Source organism: Cricetulus griseus, chromosome 4, assembly GCF_003668045.3.
Source record: "Cricetulus griseus strain 17A/GY chromosome 4, alternate assembly CriGri-PICRH-1.0, whole genome shotgun sequence".
Lineage (NCBI taxonomy): Eukaryota > Metazoa > Chordata > Mammalia > Rodentia > Cricetidae > Cricetulus > Cricetulus griseus.
The window spans coordinates 96,704,261-96,723,795 of NC_048597.1; positions in this window are offsets into that span (position 1 = coordinate 96,704,261).

Genomic DNA, 19,535 nt, shown 5'->3' on the forward strand with positions numbered 1-19,535 from the left:
ACTTGACAAAAACCTAGACATCCCTGGGAAGGAGGACTCCGAACTAGGAATTGCCACCTCCATCAGATTGGCCTCTGGGCATGTCTGTGAGGCATTTTTCCTGATTAATGATTGTCGGAGGGCCACAATCATTTCCTGATTCATAAATGTGGGAGGGCCCAGCCAGTGGTCAGTGTCATCTCTGAGCAGGTGGCCCATGGCTCTGTAAGAAAGCAGGCTGTGAAAGTCACGAGATACAAGCCAGTAAGCAAGCCTCTGCTCCTGGCTCCAGGTTCCTTTCATGACTTCCCCTGGATAATGGGCTGCAAGCTGTAAGATGAAAATAAACCCTATCCTTTCCAGATTGCTTTTTGATCTGTCACAGCAACAGAAATAAAAACAAAGACAGTCCCCAAGTCATGGACTGTCAGCGCAGTTTCCAACAGATTCAGAACAAGTTAAATCTCCCAGGCCATTTCCATTCTCCCCGAGGACAACAACAGCTGGGGAGTATCATTTGGAATTCTCAAACCAACACCTGTCATACTGTAATGTCTACTTAGGTTCAGACAATTCCTTCCCTCCGTGTCTCAGGGACTCCCTGGGAAATGCTGGGAGAGATGGGGAGACTAAGCCACAGCAGTGGTCACCAGGAGGTTGCCATTTCAGCTTCCCAGGCAGTGGCTCATGAATGCTTTATTAAATACTGTCCTTGGAATGGTTGTTAGTGAGGGCACATAGCCACTCAAGGGTCACCACGAGTGTCATCTCAGCCTCCCTGCTTACAGGTCTCTCTCTCTCTCTCTCTCTCTCTCTCTCTCTCTCTCTCTCTTCCTCACCCATGTCTTAAGGGTAGCAAAAGACCATCTACTGTAATAGCAGGAATAAACACTCAACTTGGTACGTTGCTAAGCATTTTATAGCCATGCACTCTTTAGGAGACCTTTTGAATGATGTACCAGAAGTGCCACTGTTACGTCATAGTAAAGACACAGACTATGTTCTCTGCAGAGTTGAGCTATTAAGGCTCTGTCCTATGTGTAGACTATAGTGGGAAATTACCAATACGGAGTCAGGTAGAAATATAAGGGTATTTAATAGGGAAAAGCCTTACTTACAGAACAACCTAGCCAGCCGGCGTGGCAGCGGTCTGTACACAAGCCCAAAAGGGAAACTGAAAGAGAAAACGCAGTATCGCTCTACATCACCCTGACCACGCCCTCGCAAGCATGGTCAGGCACACCTGTAGCCAGCCCCTAAGTAGGCGTGGCTACAGCTTCCCCTACAGTAGGCAGCAAAGATGGTCTCCTGTTCTGTAACCAATGCTTGGCTTCTTTATTTTGCTATGCAGAAGCTTTGCTTCCATGAGGTCCCATTTGTCAGGGGCTTGCCTCTGCTTACATCTTGAAGTGTTTTTGTTCCTTTTCACTCTAACTCTAAAAGTTTCAGGTCTTACAATAAGAGCTTCAATAGTAAAATCTCTGTGGCTCTCTCTCTCTCTCTCTCTCTCTCTCTCTCTCTCTCTCTCACACACACACACACACACACACCACTGTAGAAGCAAAAATAAAACTATCATGGGTACAAAGGGGACTAGTGGATGGGGGAAAGCGAGATAGGAAGGCATAGAGGTGGGGATACATTGAACATACAAGTCATACCCATGTACAAAAGCTGGGAACAACGGGTCTAGAGATGTAGCTCAGTAGGTAGAGTGCCTGCCTAGCATACGCAATGCCCTGGTTTGACCCCAAATGCCTGGTGTGATGGTGCCCATATGCAAACCCAGCCCTAAAGAGGTGGGGCAGGAGGATCAGAAACTCAGTATCATTGTCGGCTATGGAGCCCTCATCTCAAAAGACCAAATGAAAGAATTAAATAAAAAAGTAAACAACTTCAAGAAGTAGAATGTAAAGCACTTGAGCTACTCTTAGCGTCTATTCCCTGCCTTCAGGTCTAGGTTCTGGGCAAGTAAATTAATCTGTTTAATTGTTTTAGTCATCTTTGGCTATGTAACAAATAACTCCACAGCTTGGTGGCTGAAAATACACATTTTACAATTCCACAGATTCTATGGGTAAGGATTGTGTCCACGGAAGACCTAGCTACTTCCTCTCATTTGAACCCACATCATCACCGTGTCAATGACAGCTTTTGTCATACAATAAGGCTGCCAGGAGATGGGGCTGCTTCCACTTTCCTGCAAGGGTTCTTGGACTGAGGTGTTTACATGGATGTTGGCACTAAGCCACCCTTTGGACCTTGTCACACGGTCCTTGCATATGGCAGCCTGCTTCTGAACACCTTCAAACTGAAAAGGCAGCTTCCAAGAGTCTGCCAGCAAAACAAAAGTCACAGTGTAGCAGCACCGCAAGGCCACCAACCACAAGCAAGAGCCCATAAGCGTCAGGGACTAGCATGCACCAGGACTAAGAGAGAACATCACTTGCATTTATCACAAATGTGTCTTCCTTCACCTATTGTAATACATGTAAGTGTTCAAGCAGAGACTGGGACATAGTAAGTGCTCAATGAACAATACATGTTGTCAGAGGGGTACTTAAGTTCTACTCCTTGATCTACCAGCCTGATCTCCATGGTAACTCATAAACACTGCCTCCCCTACAGATGAGTGACAGGTCTGGTGCTTAAGCTCACTGTTCAGTCATGAGTCACAAAAGTAAAAAGATGCCCCGAGTTTGTGAGGACACGGATGTATACCATTTTAGCACCAGGTGTCATTACAATAGTATTAATAGCATTACAAGATTCCCTCAGCTTTAAACTCAGCTGTCATCCCCTTCCACATTGTCTGTGGCCCTTAGGGATTACCATCATCTGAAAACATTCACATGTAAACGCCTCCTGATCCTCCTCAGGAGGAACTTTTGTTATCTGGACTGTTTTTGAAAGCGTGGTTGAATACAATTTTCTATAGTTTATAAAAAATGCCTTCCGTTCACAAGGAGATAACTGGAGGTACCAACCTGCCCTCCCCTTGGAGTCCCATCGAATCATACACCATCCCTCCCTGACAATGAGGTGCCACATTCTCTAAATTGCTCCTAACCCTTCTCATCTTCTATTATGCATTACCACTTCAGCAACATTACAGTATTAATTTGATTTACGGCCCAGCCACCCCACCTGAGGCCTCTGGAAGATGGCTCCCCTCCGATCGCTTCCATCAGCAGTGTAAGTGGAAGGTAATAAAAACCCGTACATGGCTCAGACTTTCAATTTCAATTGGAAATTGAAACTGTGCAATATGATTAAAGTTTAATCTGTATCATCAATAAACATGTGTGCTGAAGCAACAAGGGTTGTTTTTTCCCTCCCGTTTGCAGGATTTGATGAGAGTGTGTCTGCTCTCTTGTCTAGACGACGTGTTTACTAGTGTTGGGATTGGGCACACTTACGTGCACAGTGTTGTGGGGAGTTGATCTACTTACACAAAAATGATGAAAACCTTCCTGTGGATATGTTGGGGAGAGGAAGGTTGCATGTGATCCAGTGAGGCTGTCCTGGACCTTCCTGTGTGTAATGGATTTTGTAAGCACTTGCAAATCCAGGCAATCATTCATCCATTTATCAAGTTCTTGTTGATTGACTGCCATGCATCAGATCAAGTGCTGGGTCCTGGGTTCTGTGGTGTGTGTGTGATAGAGAAATAAGACATAATTTCTCCTTCCATGGAACCAATGATAGTAGTGGATTGGGATGCCAGTCGAATAACAAGACCATGAAATGCAAAATTCCCCTTCTGTACAGTTTCCACAGTAGAGAAACTTGAGATACTTCGCCCCAGGACTGAGAGATGTGACCCATGTCTTAAGGTAAAGGAAAGGTGCTTGGGGTTAGGGATGACTGAGCTGAGATATAAAGAATGACTCTCATGTTGTCCACAAGGTGCAGATGAGGCAGGGAGACCAGTGGAGGTGGCACAGACAGAAAAGCTATCGAGTTATAACAGGCTGTGTTAGTCAAGGCAAGATGGCCAGATGGAACCAAGAGAACATGAGATTGAGACAGAGAAATTTTATGGGGATTTGTAAGATGTGAAAAAGGTATCTTTCCTTTAAATACAACAGGAAGTTAGTAGAGGGATATACACAAGGCAGCTGCATGCTCTGCCTGAAAGTCCATGGATGGATGGATTTGCATGGATGATGGAGTCAATATGGAATCAGGAGTAGCAGCAAAAGCTGTGTCAATCATTCTAGGCAAGAGAGAGAATCACTTGGACTAATTAGCATTGGAGCTGTGACATGGTCACTGTGTGTCCTTGGAGCACATAAACCATCCTTCCCTTCTCCAGCTTCATGACCCTTCCTCGGTATGTCTCCTTCATCTCTACTAGCTCTCCAAGTACCAAATCCCTCAAGGAATAAGGAAATGTGAGTCATTCAACATTTGCACTGGAAACGCTCCTTTTCACTCCCAAATACTCCTGCATCTCCCCCATCCCTACCATGTCTGCTTCCATTTGGTTTGGGGTCTACATCTTTACAAACACGGTTTCCTCTGCTAGGAATGCCCTTTGTGCTTTCTTGGCTCTCAAGACCTCGAGTTTTCTTTGGAGAGCATGTGTGCTCATTTATGAAGAACTAGCTTAGATGGCATGCCTATAGTTGCCCTTGACAACCATCATTAGAGCACAAAAACCATGAAAATAAGATGGGCACTCCTGTCTCATATGCCCCCTCAATACTCTACACAGTAGGTACTTGTGATCTTGTACAGTATCAACGAGAGCTCGATAAACAGGTATTTGAGACCTTTCCCCCTTTCTAGTGATATTCCCCTTACGCTGTTGGAACCCACTCACTTCTTCAGCAAGATCCCATTCCATTCACTGAAGCTCCCGCATTACACACCCAGGCTCACTCTCACAGCTAAATCATACTTCACATGGCATTCATGTTTCCCTACCTTGAATATGTCATCCATGCCTGGCTTCTTCCAAGAAAAGAAGCTTCCCCCAACCTTTTCCCATTCAGTGAAGCTTCTAGAAAACAAAACTCTATTCTACTCTCTCACCCTTTGCTTCCTCCAAGTGTAGATCTCATCCACAGGGTTCCATCAAAACAATCATGAAAGTCCTGGGGACCTCCAAATACCAAACTCAGCAGCAGCGTCTCGGTTTTTGTTCCACTTGTCATTATCATTTAATGTGGCTGATCACTGTGCTAGTTAATTTTCTGTTGCTGTAATAAAACACCATGACCAAAAGCAATTTAACGAAGGGGCTTCATCTGGCCTCAGATTCCAGGAGGAGAATCCTGAAGGATGGGGCAGAAATGGCAGCAGGAATAGGCTGGTTAAGTTCCTCTACTCACAGGAAGCAGAGAGAACAAATGGGAAGTGAGGTTATAAACCCTCCAAGATCTATTTGCCATCCCCAGTGACATACTTCCTCCAGAAGGGTTGCTCCTCCTAAAAGTTCTGTAAGTCACCAAACAACTGGAGACCCAGTATTCAAACACATGAGCCTAAGGGAGACAATTCACATTCAAACCACGACTGTTTGAAGGACACTCTTCAGTCCCTTGATGCAGGCAACATCTCCTGGCTCTTCCTTACGTCTCTGCCTGTGATTTCTCGTCTAGGACCCTTTTCAGAACTTTCTCAGTAATACATAACGTTTTACAAGTGAGTACGATAAGAGTGCAATATGCTATGTGATTTTTGAATGTTTCCTTTGAAAGTCTTCATCTTTCAGAGTTACTCCCTGAAGTATTCATACTGTTATGCTGTCTTGGAAAACGGCTTTTAAATAGTTCAGATGTAGCTGAGATTTTACAAAAGGTAAGTATAATTGAAAAATAAAGCAAAAGGTACATGGCTTGGCACTACCGTGATTTCATCTCAGAAATTCAGATCTTTGAAGTCCTAGAACCAATTGTATTTCCACCACAAAGGTCAATGATGGAGGTGAGGAGTTACCCAGAGGCAGGGTCAGTAGGGCTCTGCCTCATTCATGGAAGGTAAAGGACCAAGGGGGAGTGTATGCTGTAATCAAGAAAACCCAGACATTTGTCAAGAGTCCTGCCTTCTTGGACTAGAGATGTAGCTCAGCGATAGAGTATTGTCTAGTGTCTGCAAAGTTCCTGTGCTTAATTCCCAGCATTTCCCAAACAAGAATCCTGACTTCCTGACTTGACCCACATATTTGTCTGTGCTGAGCTGAGCCTCTCTGTATATGTAAACATGCTCTAGGAAAACAGACTCCTATGAAGGAAATACAGTTTATCAAGAAATTGCGAATGCCTTGCAATTTGGTGGGGAAAGGAGGCATCATGGTGCCATGATTAAGGACACAGGCTCATGACACATGCAGACCTGGCTCAGCCCCAACTCTGCCTGACCTTGGATGAACCCTGGGAGACTTCTAGTGTCAGCTTCCCCATTGCCAAGAAGGGTTCTCTACTCTGTCTATAGAAAGGGTTAAAATGGATGATACCTAGGGTGAAGTAGTTGCCCCAAATCCTTGTTGTGGGGATGGTAGGCAAATGAGAGACAGCGAGCCACATTATTTCTCAGGGGGAATCCTGAATTGGTCTGTCTTCCCATTTCCCATGGAGCTCATTCAATCAGGGTGATTTGCAGTTGGTGGCAAACCCAGCCCCAAGACGGAAGCTCTGAACCTGGTGATAAAAACGTCAGCCAAGATTTGCTACATCTTCCTTCCACCCCCTGATCTCCCATTAAAAATGATTTGTGGTGAGGATGAAAACATGGGCAAACAAACGTGATTAAAATTTTCCCATATTAAATACCTGTGTGGTAATGGCAGGAGCGAACAGAGCCCCCTGGAAAAGCTCAGATTTATCAGTGAGGAGTTGGGGGCACGAGCATCTGGCAGAGGCAGAGGCAGAGGCAGAAGCAGAAAAGAATCTGGCTTTGTGTCTCTGCCACCTCGGGCATATCTTAGCATTTTCCTTCCATCTGTTTGAATTCATCTTTACTGACTCTGTTCAGCACACACTGAAAGTGTCTGAAGCATCATGGGGTATCACCATAGCATTACTCAGGCACCAGAAACTTGGAGAATGGATGGATGGAAGGAGGGAGGGAAGGAGAGAGGGAGGGAAGGGGGGAGGGAGAGAGGGAGGAAGGAAGGAAGGGAGGGAGGAAGGGAGGGAGAGAGGAAGGGCAGGTGCTCTCCCAGTATTTTGCCTTAAAGGGTGGGTGGGGGGCAAGTGTCATACCTTTCAGAAAGATAATAGATCTGTCAAAAATCCATGGGCCAGTTACATTATAAAATTCTCTCCACAGCCTTTATATCTCACAAAACACGTTTGCTTTCTTTAGGTCTGTGGTAGATCAGTTGCAAAGAGATCACCACCCTTAGGCTCTTCCTGTGTTCCCAACTTGCAATGCTACCCTAAAACACCTTTCATTAAGAATTGACATCCTTGGCGTAAGGTGGTCTTATGGCTGCCTTTAATTAAGAGAAGGCAGCAGAAATGAATGTGTACCCATTGCAAGGTACCAGCCTAAGAGCCTGAGGTCTAGCATGCTGCCACTCTTACAAATGAGCAAAGGTGAGTCTGCTAGATGATGAGAAACATGCAGCCCAATTACCACCTGTTACTCACCCAGTAGCCAACTAACTTCAAGACACAAGTGAGGAGATAAGGGACCTTCCTCTCCTTACTCCAGTCTAACCACAGATTACCAAGAAAGCCCAGCTGACATCAGGCCATCTTGTGGTGAAATTCCCAGTGACCTCTGGGTAAGTTAATATCATGTTATTGCTTGAAGCCACTTATCTGTGAGGGGTTTCCTATGCAATAAAACTATTACACAATCGCTATGCAATGTGACTCACGTCTTGTGTGTCTTCCTAGAATGTGCTCTGAGACTCGAAATCAACTTTGCCAGTACAACCTAAAACAGGCAGTTGCTTTATTTTCCGAGTTATGAAGTCTGGTTAGATCTTTGGCTATTATGAAAAGGCTTTCCCCAGAATTCATACTAATGCGACTTTACCTGAAAAAGACCTGCCCACTCCATCACTTGAGGACTGATAGAGAACCTCACAGAAGCCAACTGCAATTAGGTACCCAGGGCATCTCTTATCCTTCCAGGCACCAACTAATTGCTGAACTTTTTCCCCAGGTGACTATAATCTACTAGGGTGATTGGGAATGTTGATTGATGGGGGAAAAACCAACAATAGAAGTTAGTTTTCTCAGTCATACTCAGGAAATATTCCCTACCCCACTGCTAATTTGGATGGCTCTGGCTAAGAATGTATTATCGAGGCAAAGGTTCATATGTACTAAGGTTGACAAGCAATCTCTTCCACTTTTTCTTCCTTTTCTTCCACTTCCTGCTTCCCTTCCTCCCTCTCCATGCTTCTCTTCTTCCTTCTATTCCTTTCTCTTTTCCCTTCTCCATCTTCCTCCTCCCCCACTTCCTTCTCCTAGTCCTCTTTATTTTCCTCCCTTTCTTCCTAGTCTTCATAGTCTTCATCTTTCTTAGGGAGGGGCCATTTTCACCAGCCTCTTGGAGTTCGGAGACAGGCACAGGAAGTTATCCAGCTGGTCTTCAGAGCTTGAAGGGATCAGTGGTGGCTTGATAGCAGGGTTCCCTACGTCTCTTAAATGATATTCCCTTATTACCTTCTACACTCCCACTCTAACCCACAGACCTTCTAGGAAAATTCCATGAGTGGAGGAAAGCCTTGCTGGTCCTCCACTGCAGGATGGAGAAGCGACTGTGCAGGGAGTTTTTGCAGCCTGCAGAGGACCTCAGATGGGGTGAGGTGATTTAAATGCAGGCGCTGAAGGGGAGTTAAGAGGAGACAGCAGCACCAATACAGAAGCCATGAAATTGTAGATGAAAATGCATTTGTTCGCACACCTGTGGAAATATTGAGGTGACTGGAGTGTCTGAGATGTCACTGTCTGGAACATGAAAGCAGACATCATCAACTGACCACAAAATAGGAATGTGAATACACAAGACGAAATCATCCTGGGTTTTCTTAAACAGAGTCTTTCTCGAAAGCAGAAATCTCCATTTCTGCAACTCTTAACGTTCCATTCTACTGCAAAGCCGACTCCTTGCCTCCCACGACAACCTAATTTCCTTACATCCCATTCCTTCATTCTCCCTTCCAGCCAGCACCCCCTACCATGACTACTGGGTGTGCCCCCACCTCTGGATGGTTGCAACAGACCCTCTCCATGGGGAATTCCAGTCCCCTTCCTCTTCTCGGATGATCCTGGAGGTCTCAGCTTGACCCCATCTCCAAATATCAGAGTCAGGGATCTTCGAACTGCTGCCCCACTCCTGGGCAGTTTCTGCATGATGGTGCCTCCTCCAGGCAGAGCTGGCCATGCTGTGTCCCTTTCTTTACTAAGTGTAAGATAAAGGTAGAGTTGCAAGGCATCACTTGGAGATCACAGCACCACAATGTGTGGGACGTTCCATACTCATGAGTCAATTTCTGTGACCTTCAGTAAGGGACAAATAAAATCATGAGCCTATTCCAGCGGTTCTCAACCTGTGGGCTGAAACACATTTGGGAGGTCACATGACCCTCTCACGGGATCACATAACAGATATCCTGCACACTGGATATTTGCATTATGATTCATAACAGCAGAAAAATTACAGTTATGATGTAGCAGTGAGATAATTTTGTGGTTGGGGGGTCACCACACCATGAAGAACTGTAGTAAAGGGTCACAGTGTCAGGAAGGCCCAGGACCACTGGTCTCTTTTGTTTTGTTTTGTTTTGCTTTTTGAGAGACAGGGTCCTATTATGTAGGTCTGTCTGACCTAACAGATGCCATGCCACCTAGACTGGCTTTGAATTGGTGCCAACCTTCTTGCTGCAGCCTCCCAAGTCACTGGGACTACAGGTGTTTGCCACCACACCCAGCTTCACTATTAAAATTCATCTTGTTTTAAGTAAAACAAATATGTGCATGTTTACAAGTTATTTCTATCGTAGCATGGAGAAAGCAAGCCTACACCTAAAGGCTAACACTGTATTGGATACCATCACCATCAATAACCCTGCATTGCATGCAGCTCAATCGTTCCCGGTGAAGGAATGCAAAGTAGCGACCACCTATGGCTTGTCTTGAACAGGTTGTGCTCTACCCAATTTTTGCAAGACCTACGATGGGAAAGGAAGATGGGTTCTTCCTTTCACCTAGATCACAGAAATCACTAAAGGACAGAGCCTCATGAACCAGTGCTGAGGAACCATCGGAGTGATGCTGATGGCTTATCAATGGTGCTTCGAATGGCAGGTGCAAGGGGGGGGATGGGCCATACAAATGAATTTACCTGTTGGACCTCTGCACATTCCCCTAATTGCTTTATACAAAGCAGCAATGAATTCACACCAGGTTAGAAGACATGCTTCCAACACACTCTGTGGAAGAACACTTCCGACACAGTTTTTCTTATCTTACCCCAGGTTTGGGGTACCCACTCCTTGCCATATTACACTGGTGCCCCTCACTCTGAGCATGTCTCTGTTTCCTCATCCCACAATCATAGCCTCGTGGAACTTGTCGGCCATGCCTTGTTCATATCCGTGATGGTTGGTTCTCAGAACTCATGGGAATGCTAACTTCTAACTGAGTCCACTTGTGAGAGAATATGACCGCCAGTTTTATTCAAACCACCATTCCCAAGATTAACCAGTTACCACCTTAGGTCTTGTCAATGCAGGGTCTGAATTTTCTGGTGATTCAGTAATCACCTACCCTGAGGCACCCAAGGATAGAAGGGAGGCCACAGCTCAGCCCTGAAACTTGCCTGAGGATGTCACTGAGCCTCTATGTCTCTCAGTTCTTTCAAGCTATGACACAAGGACAGTGATGACGTCTCTCTCTCCTGTAAAGTGATTGGAGGGAACAATATATCTAACTTCTGGTCACTTAGCCACTTTCTAGTGTCTGTTGTGATGACCATGGGCTGTGGCATCATCTATGAGGCCAGCTCTGTCCTTGGACCAGGTCAATTGACTGGAAAACACTCTGCATGAGCCTGGTGCTAGATGCAAGTATAAATTATTATCACACTTACAGCGGGTTAACTCAGGTTTCTGTTTCCAATTTTATGCTGACTTTTCCCTTGCCTTTGAGTGTATGTGTTGGCTGGCAATTTGGTAGGCACAGGTATTTTCTATTGACAGAAAAGTTGGAAAGAAATACATTCTCACAGCTCAGATATTAGTTCAGTCTTGGCAGTGTGATTGACAGGAGTTCTGTTGCAAATGTGAAAATCTGCATCCCTTTTTTTCCTAGGTTGGCACCTCAGGGTTCTAGTTTCACATAGCGTGCCCTGGTGCATTGAAGACAATGGGGCATTCTTGTCCTTGCCGGCTTTGCCTCAGAGCTGGCCACTGCATTATCAGCTCACATAAAAAGACATGGCTGGGTCAATGACACTCACACACCCACTGCCTATCAAGACAGCAGAAATCCTCAATGCCATAGATGATATTTACCAATGTGACAGCAATTCCACAGACATTTATTGAGCGCCTATTTGGGGGTGCTGAATGAATGCAGTACCTGTCCTGTGGATAGGTGTGACATGAACTCTTGTATAATTAATGGGTTGAGAAAGGAGAGAGGGAAGGGAAGGGAAGAAGGGAGGGAGGGAAGAAAGCAAGAAAGGTCCATTATACTGTGACTTCACCGAGGAATCCATGTTTTCTCAATCAAACCCACAAGAAATTAGTTAGAACATGAAGGACAAACCCCCAGCTGCTATAAACTCGACCCAGAGCACAATCCCAGTTGAGCAGTTAATGGTTTGCTGACTAACACCTAAAATTCTGCCAGACAACCACATCTCAAGCAGACCTTCCCCTGCAGCACCAGGGATGCTATCATTTTCCTGAAGCTAATGGATAATGTTCAGTGTGTAAAAGGTCACTTGACTGAGGAGAGAAAGTCTTGTCCAGGCAGTCACCGGAAAAGTACTTTCAAACCCAGGGGAAGGAGAGCAGTGTTGTGGTATAAGGAACATTTACCACAGATGCTGGAGCAGAGGCAGAGGTGACACTGGGAAATGTAGGCTGAAAACAGTAAAAGGAAAGAGCTTAACCAAAAGGCAGGACGATGGTTTCCCAGGAGCATCCTAAGGATTCCTTTGCATGGCATCTATTGGGAAGCCCCATCCCTTGCCTCCCAGATTTGACATGCATATGATTTGCATATGCATTCTGGAAGACTCCCTGGGGTCATTCTTAGGCATGATACTTTGGGGAACCATTTCCCCAAAGTGTCTGGATCACTGTCTTTTAATGTTCTCAACCACCCAGGGAAGTGGGCATCACTGTTGTATGAGTAACTCCTATGTGACACCATGACCACAGTACTGGACGGAAACAATTTAAGGGTTGGATGACTCATCATGGCTCATGGTTTCAGAGGGTTGCAGTCCATCATGATGGCTGCCATGGTAGGAGTGTATGGTGGATGTTTCTTGCATCATGAGAAACCAGGATGCAGAAAGTGATGGAATTAGGGACCAGGTAGACCATGCATAGACCCAGCCCTAGTGACCTTCCACCAGTCAAATGCCAACTCTGGAATGCTCCACGGCTTCCCAAAATACACCATCATATGGGGAACAAAGTGTTCAACATACAAGCCCATGAATCAGCACTTTGGATCAAACCATAATATGTCAGCAACATTGAGGCTCAGAGAACTGAAGCGATTTGTCCAAGGTCACGCAGCCTCTGGGTTCCAAGTGGTGACAAACACAAACTTCAGACATTAAACTCTCTTACTCTATTCCCCATTCTGAATTCAAGGCTGCAGGACAGAGTGTGTGAAGGGGAAGTGTGGGTAGTGGCTTTGAAAGCGTGTCCTGATAATAACAGCAGTAGAGATCGATAAAGACAATGATATGGTTTTTATATCTGTAAAAAGGAAAAAAGAACACACCACACTGGCTGCGGCAGACTTTATCAGGAGGCTCTGATTAATGAACAGGGTCTCACGAAGCCTCCCTAATCGACGCTGGAGATTTCCATCTCTGCAATACAGTGCAACACCGTGCTTGGGCATCAGTGCCATCTCTGCCCTGCCTGTGATCAGCTCATCTCTGTTTCAAAATTAAAAGGTCAATAAACACGTGCATGGGGGAGAGCAAGGAAGGGATGAAGTTAAAGGAGCTGCTGGGGCTGGGAGATGCTCAGTGGGTAAAACACTTGTGGTGCAAGTGTGAAGGACTGGAGTTTGGTCCCTCAGTATCCACATACATATGGCGTGGGGTGTGTTGGCCAGAGGTGAGCAATGGATTTTATTATTGACAAGCAGGAGGGGCTGAACTACATTTTAAAATATCCTTCTGGTTGCTGTGCTTTGTTCCCATCATTCTCCTCAATCCAGCAAAAAACAACTGATTGACTTCAGAATGAACTCATGTTTGTCCTTAGAATTCCAGCTGTCACCTCCATCTTCTCCTCTTCCACCCTTCCTGGGGATTCATCTGCCATGAGTGTCCCACCCTGTGGCTGAGTTCATTTGCAGGCAGCTATCTATTTTCTTTCTTCTTCTGGGGATCCTTGGCCTAGTCATCCTGCAGCCCCAGTTAGCAGAAGCAGAGGAGGGGAAGGAGGAAGTGTGTGGAATGGGGAGGAGAGGGGAAAAGAAGGGGGAAGGAGGAAGGGTGTCGCTACCATTGTCATTAACCCTTATGTCCAACAGTAGGGGATTAAGCAAATCCATCCACTGTGACCCTGGGCCATCAAACATTGGAAGTTGTTGTTGCTATTTACAACATGACAGATCTTATACTAGCAATAATGACTCTGCCTGATCATCTTTTATACATCAAGTTTATGATGTACTTTCATTCTCCATGTCTGTGTGTGAGTGTGAATGCCTGTATGTGTAAGGCAGAGGTCTGCCTCAAGCATTGTATTTAGGTACCTGCCATCCAGCTTGTTTGAGGAGACAACATCACTAACAGGGCTGGGGCCCACCAATTAGGCTAGCTAGACTAATGGCCTAATGGCTCTAAGGATCAGCCATTAGGCCATTAAGGAATGGCCTAATGACTCTAAGGAATGGCCACCAGGCTCTAAGGATCGGCCTGCCTCTGCCTCCCAGTAAAATACCTCCAGGCTCAGCTGTTTACCTGGGTCCTGGGATTTGAACTCAGTCTTTGTGCAGCAAACACCTTCCTCACTGGGCCATCTCTCCTTCTGACAGAGGGGGTTAGCACACTTTTGTCCCCAGCTTATAGATATGGGAATCAGGGCTTGAGCACCTTGCTAAGAATTACTGAATCAATGAATAGTTAGTCTACATCCTAGAATTATGTCATGGGCTTCCCAGCTTCATTATAGCTGGGCTGTATTGTTGGTTTGTGGAGGCTGGCTGGGAAATAATAAGGGCACCCTGAAGCCCATCTTTCTGAGTACTAAAAGGGCATACAGTTAAATGTTAAACATCATTATCTCTGGGTGGTTAATTATGGAAGATTTTTGCATATGTTTATGATTTCTGTAATTAGACTTAAACAAAAGCAATAAAAGGTCTCCGTGTGTTTTTTCTTCCATGCTTAGCCCCTCTCTCTTCCCCTGTGGCTTCAAGGCCAGTGCTGGGGCTCTCTGTTAATATGAAACTCGATGCCCTCCTCCCCTTGGCCTCTTGGCTTTGCAATTTCAGCACAATTCTCTCGACTGCTTCAAATTTTGCTCTCATTCTAGAAGCTGAGTTGGTTGCTATTACTCATTTCCTAGAACAACTTATTGTTTCTTAGCTAGAGGCTTGAATAAAACATTTGTAAAAGAGCCAGGTCCCAAAGTGTTTGCTATGTATGGTGTGCACCACACATGTTTGGCAATGGCCTTGGCTCCTCTGAGTCAGGGCCAGAAGTCTGTGGTAATAGGCAAAGGACTTGATTAACTCATCGGGAGACTGGACCTGGAGAAGAAGTGGGGATCAGGGAGACTTTGACACAGCCAGAAGATCTAAACTCCTGTTTCCAATAGCCACCCATGGATTGGGGTGTAGTGGCATCTTGTCTTGCCAGTGAACTTGTAATAGTGTATAGTGAAACACCCTATAGGCATGGTTTCAGGTTTGGATGTGATCCCCTTAAGGTAGAGCAACTTTGGGCGAGCACTCTCCTGGGTTGTGGATAGCACTGGAAGGCCAGAGACTTCATCTTCTAAAGCAGGAAGGCCGAGACAGTTATTTACTCTTGTCTATGTAAGTTGTCCCAATAAAACACCTATTTATCATTTATCTTGGGTCTGGTGGACTCATTTGAAGCCCACCTTCAGTGGTGAATCTGTGTTTGAAGTGATTTCAGTGAATTCTACCCATGGACTTGCAATGCAGGCACGAATTTATACCAAAGGCAATATTTACAAAGTGCCCACTCTCTAGCAAAATGCTAAGCTCTGGGAACTGAGCAGCTGGGAGAAGACCCAGGCCCTGCCTTTGTCGACACAGAATCCACTCAATGTATTGATTCTAGGCCCTCGTATTTCCCAGTTGGGGGACCTTGCCCATGCTTCTGTGCATGCTCCACACATGTGCTCCTTGCCTACAGCTCTACCAATAATGATGTCATGGGAGTTACCAACATTGACACTTAGTAAGCCAGTAGATTCATGAAATCCATGAAGGGGCAAAGCAAAGATGAAATGTTATAAAGACAAGCAAAGCCACTTAGCTGCAACCACCCAGCCAGCAAGAGGAAGCTGCATGGGTCATTACAACCCTGTGGCTCCTGGTCATCTCCCTGCTCTCACTAAGCCCTACTTTTCTTCTTTCTCTGGGTTCCCATGAGACCTTTCTGCTAGGCACAGCAACACTACAATTAGCCTGACTCAGCTGGGATGTCTCAGGAAGCCTGATGAAACCACTTGACCCATCTGTGCTTTCAATAGGCCAGCATATGGGGACTGGATCTGTCCAAAAGTGACACTCATTGTGACCAAATAGCCCAGGGGTCTGCTGATGTGGACTCACACATTTCCTGGGGAGTTGAAGGTGATGAATGAAGACCGCTTAGAAACAACTCATTACCGAAAATTCTATGTGTACAAAAGGTCCCTGGTGGCTTCCTTATTTAGATGTCACCTTTGCTGCACTGAAAATGCAGAGGACAAATTATCAGGACACTCACACTTGCACCTGTGACATTACATCATTATATAACACAACCCAGCTTCACAGACACCAACCTAAGCCTCAGAGGCTTGAATTTCTCTGTCACTGAACTTTTTTGGAAAATGATCGCTTGTTTGATTGGGGGAAAGATTTTTGTTTCTCATACTCAGGTAACTAATTTATATAAAATTAGATCCTTCTAAGTAGAGATAACAGGAACGACAGCAAACATAATTGGATCTCTCTCTGATGATTTAGGAGACTTCTGAATGTCACTCCTCTTTATTCAAGACTGCGAAAAAATATCTGGATAATAAAATTAAAGTCTTCCATTTGCTCGTTAGAGCCTTCAGGGTGTTACATGTCTATGGGATCAAGTCCAAGCACAAATGTCACTCCTAGGTCCTTAGGCTGTTTATCAGAAACATTGGCATCCCAGTTCAGAATCATTCTTCTGGCTCTGCAGTAGAACTGGTTAAATCTAGATCTACTCCCTTCACTCAGGATTCCAAGGTGGTAACAGAAAAGCACAGAGCTTTCTTATTTTTATATTTATCTCCTATCTCATTCCAAATCTCACCAAGCCATGGAATTCAACAATTTGTGTACTGTAATAATTACAAAATGCCATGTCCTTAAAGAAAATGGTTAGCATTATTATGGAAGTACTTGAAAGAATGAGGAGCTCAAACTTTATTCTTCGGGGCAGCTCCCAAATGTCCTAACTCTTTCCCTTTAACACAGTGGTTCTCAACTTGTGTATCTCCACCATGCCCCCACCAGACACCAGAGGCTAGCACATGAAAAGCCTAATGCCTGAAATACTGTACAAAACTCTCAAAGACATAATACAATATTTCTAAAAGAAAAATAATAATAATTCAACAACAACCAAACATATAATTCAATTTTAAATAGAGGAAAATTGGCCATTTATCCAAAAGTAACACATGTGGAAAAATGTGTAGTGTTGGTCACTAAGGAAATTCAAATCAAAACCACACAAGATTTCAAACTCACCAGGATGGCCAGAACCCCCAAACTGAAAACTGTCAGATGCCAAGAAAGCCATAGGCAATCTGGAAATTTAGCTAGTAAGGCCGTGAGGGGACATAGCTGCCAGGACACACTCAATCAGTTAAATGAAGAACTGCTACAAGACATAGCCACTCTATTCTAATACATATCACAGAGAACTAGAAAAATGTTTTCTGACAAGTCTGTGCCCAAATATTCACAGCAGCATTGTATAGGAACTAAAGGCATAAACCACCCAAATTCCCATCAATGGATGGATAGATAACCCAAAATATTGTATTTCCATGATATTGAATACTATGCAACCATCAAAAAGTAGGAAGGGTTGATACATAGTACAACACAGATGAACCTTGAAACTACCTTGTTACGAGAACAACAAAAATCCAGATATACTCTGGATTTGATTTGGATTATTTTGGGGGAAGGAAGGCATCCAGTGAGAGACCCACAAGGAAGAGGGAGGGTTGAGAGTAAATACAAGCAAAGTAGATGATGATACTGTATATGCTGTATGGAATTGTCATGGTGAAATGCATCCTTCTGTATGATTAGCACACATGAATGCCACCTAGTGTTTCCCCAATAGCCCAGAACCAGGAGCAGGCAAATTTGCAGAAACAACATAGATGGGTGTCTGAGGGGGGCTGTGGTTGGAGTTCTAGAAGGAAAATCTCTGTGTGAACAGGGGTCCTTTGGGGTAGTGAAATGCTCTGAACATGGAGATCTCTGAATACATTTTAAGGTGTCAGATGAGTGGACTTTGTTCTTGGTGAAAAGAAACACAAAAGAAGCATGAAGTCACAGCAGGTGCAACATGTCAGGGTAGACTTACCTGGTCTGCAGCAACCACAGAAGGCTTCAGGCTTTTCAAATTCTGTTGTGGACCATCTGTCTGTTCCCCATGTTGAGGGGCCATTTGTAGTATCCCGGATCCAGGAGACAACAGATGGGTGCTGCCTGGGTTATTCATCTGTGCTTAGAGGGAAGCATGTGGATTAATAAATGGCAGGTAGAAAAATTATTTATACTAAAGAAAAGATAGAGACACAAGATAGAATAGGGAGGGAATCTCCAGTGAATTCTTGGGGAAAAGCCCCAAGTTTATTACACACAGTCCTTATATACCCCAATCAAAAGAGAGGGGGGAGGCAAAAAGACTCCTTACCAAGATCAAAGAACAAGCAAGAATAACTTCTCAATACCCCAAACATCAAGTAACCACACCCTAAACCAAATATCCTGTTGTCTAGACAAGACACACAATAACACACACCTTAGGTTAAACATTCTGTTGTTTAACCTTGAGAGAGCAATAGTGGATTTGAACTCTCTGACCTTAAGTCAAAATGAAGCTGAGTCGTTTCTATAGGCCTCCCACAGTTCCATTCAAGTACTGTCAGAGGTATCATCTTCTGCTGACCTCTGGGGCTTTGATGACAGCGAGGCTCAGGGGACAATAACCTGAGTGAAGGCTGCTGATGGGGTCATGTGGTTTCCTCAGGTGAGCTATGGTCCAGAGTGGAGGAAACTGAGTACATGAAAGATAAGGTCACAGGCAGAGGCCAGAGCAAGAGAGAGAAGAAACAAAACAAAACAAAATACCTTTTCCTCCCCTTGTCTCCAAAACCCAGGTGGGGCAGAGGATGGAAATATTGAGCGTAGATTAAAATGCAATTTTCCCTTACAAACTGCAGGGAGGCCAGGGACTATGGAGGTAGCCAGGCCCTGGGAGAGGCTGGGATGGCAGTAATTCACCAGCATCCCTCCATAAGAGCAGTGCTTATTAAAGGTCAAATGGAGCCAGTGGGGGAAGGACTGATGGAAGTAATAAAGGGACACAGGAGTGAGGGAGCCATTGGAAAAGACTGGTTCTGATGAAGAATTGTTTCAAAGAATTGTTTCAAACGTGGCAGAGGCCAGCCATTCATGTGAGCAGGTAACAGCTGCCCCTCCCCCCCAGAATGCCTGGGCTGGAAAGGACTGCTTTTTCCCCCCATGGCCCATTGTTTTCCTGTCCCTGAGCAGAGGTCAACAGTGCATCAAACTCTGGCTTGAATAAGAAATTAATGTTAGCAAGCCAGTAAGACAGCATTGGAAATCCTCTGTTTATGCTCACCAGCTGAGGCATGGAGAGACCATTGAACTGCCACTGGGCATATGACTGAGGAATGACTGATGCTCCTATAGGTCCATGTATAGCTCATACATCATCACTATCACCTCAGTCATCATTATAACAATCATTGCCACCACCACCATCAACTCTCATCACCATCATCACCACCACCATTACAACCACCGTCATATCTCCTTACCATCACCATCATCACCATCATTGTGTCATATTGGTTGAGTTTCTGTTCTGCCAGGTCCTGCCGCCCTTCAGTCCCAAAT